The sequence below is a fragment of the Nelumbo lutea genome, chromosome 2, assembly GCF_056320005.1.
Source record: "Nelumbo lutea isolate HS-2025 chromosome 2, American lotus-T2T, whole genome shotgun sequence".
NCBI lineage: Eukaryota > Viridiplantae > Streptophyta > Magnoliopsida > Proteales > Nelumbonaceae > Nelumbo > Nelumbo lutea.
The window spans coordinates 12,135,629-12,137,860 of record NC_142685.1 but is presented as its reverse complement, the minus strand read 5'-3'; the positions used below and the strand labels follow the sequence as shown (position 1 = coordinate 12,137,860).

The window sequence follows — 2,232 nt, the reverse complement described above, 5'->3', positions numbered from 1 at the left end:
TTTTGGCTGTACTTACTTGCCTGAGGGTTCCGAAATTTTGTACTAATGGGCCCGATGATCGAAAATTGAAGCCCAATCCGCGTAATTTTACATGGGCTTGGTCGGGGCTCGAATTTTAAGTTGGAACTGCCCAAATTGAACATGTAGATTCAATCAATCACCCAAAGTCCAAACTACCTACGTCACCGTCTTGCATCCAAGACCTCTTCCAAGTTAAACTTAAAACGTCGTTCCCAAGTCCCAACACGTGGGCTTCCCTTCTGTCTGCGTACCAACTGTCAAAGTCGCATTACCGCGTCTATCTTACACATTACATCTCTCTTGTTTGATAAGAAACAAGTTACGGGCTAGTGGCTACCGCTTGATTTCAGAAACTAATCCGTTGTGGCTTCCAAATTCAACACAGCATGGTATCTCGCAATACATTCTATCAAAACTTAACACCCTTGCTAATTAAGAAAAGTAGAAAAACAAACGCTTCTTTTCCCGCTTTCTTCGCTCGTTCTCTCAGTCGTCGCCCTCCCCACCCCACCTTCATTTCGGTTTCTCTCCGCTAAATATCTCCTGCCTCCAACTCCAGCTGATCCAAATCCTCGACTCCTCTGGAACCGGCGCCGCCTCCGCCCTCCTCCACACTTTTAACCTATATACGGAGATAGATTACAACCCAGATATTCTCCAAGCATGTCGTCTGCTCCTCCACACGCCACTCTCCCCATCTCCAAACCGCAACCTGTTCCTACCGCCACCCAATCTCAGCCGCCTATCGCCACACCTGCCTTCCATGCCTTCATCACCCACATCACCGATTCGGTCCGCCAAGGTTTCTCCCAACGCCGTCCATGGTCGGAGCTCATCGATCGCTCCACCTTCTCCCGTCCCAATTCCCTCGCCGAAGCCACATCACGTCTCCGCAAGAACTCCTCCTACTTCCGGATCAACTACGTCATCCTCCTCGCTGGCGTCCTCGCCCTCTCTCTCCTCTCTCACCCCTTCTCTCTCATCGTCCTTCTCTGCCTCCTCGCTGCTTGGCTCTTCCTCTACCTCTTCCGTCCCTCAGATCCCCCTCTTGTCCTCTTTGGCCGCACTTTCAATGATGGGGAGACCCTTGGCGGTCTGGTTGTGTTGACTGTCATCGTCGTCTTCCTAACCAGCGTCGGATCGCTCCTCATCTCCGCTCTCATGCTCGGCTTAGCGATTGTCTGCGTTCATGGCTCCTTTAAGGTTCCAGATGATTTATTTCTCGATGAACAAGAAACTCCCGCAACTGGATTCCTCTCGTTCCTCGGAGGTGCAGCCTCTTCTGCCGCAGCTACCGCTGCACGCCCCGCACCTTCTGTTTCTGTACGCATCTAACCATCCATTACAATCCGATTCAACTTTTCAAGGTTGGTGAGGGCAACCGACTCCGAGTTGTTCATTGTTCAAATTTCCTCTCATATCATTTATCATACTCCTTTATTAGGTTACAAAACAAATGATTGTTTGCGCCTTTTTTTTTTCTTTCATCTATAATCACATATTAAGGCTTTTTGTTTCTTTTATTTTTGTATCTTATTTTCTTCTGTTCTATACTATACTGTAGATCAGATCTGTAACCAACAAATGTAGACATGTTTAAGTAGGTATCAAAATCTATGTAATTTCCGACTGTGGGTCTTTACACTCCTCAACGTTCTGTAATTCTGTTTACGATTGATTTATTATACAACTAAATAAAGATCATGTTGATGGACACCTTTTGCATGGTTGGGCTTATGAGATTTTGTGAACCTTCCATCTAGTGTCCATTCCAGTCTGAGAGGGAGGGATTTTGGGACGCAGCTTCTGTCGTTCTTCGTTCTGAGCTGTGCCTCAAACTAGAAAGCCACGGAAAAACTACGGCTGTTGGGCTTATTTGACTTCAATGAGCCACTTTGAAGAGCTAATAAGAGCATGTTTGGGAGCTGCATTGACCCAAAGCCCTCCCATTCATGTACCAAAAGCTTTTTCACCAAATAGGGTCCGTTTAATTTATGGTCAGGATCCAAATTGAAATCAGAATTGGAATCGTATTGGATTCGTGGTGGAATTGGAGTCGGATTTCAATAGCTAGCTACTATTTGGTTCACTTGGACTTTAGGACTTCTTTAATTTCTAGGAGTGAGCACATGGATAAGTCAATTACAAGGTCTAGGGATGTATCCTATCCAATTGGACTTAGAAAAAAAGCTTTAGAACTGAACTTGCCTT

At 46.0% G+C, this 2,232-nt stretch overlaps 1 pseudogene; it reads left to right on the top strand.

Moving 5' to 3' along the window:
* Window positions 1-480: 480 nt before the first annotated feature.
* LOC148868599 (PRA1 family protein B1 pseudogene) lies at window positions 481-1,673 on the top strand (annotated as a pseudogene).
* Window positions 1,674-2,232: the final 559 nt, after the last annotated feature.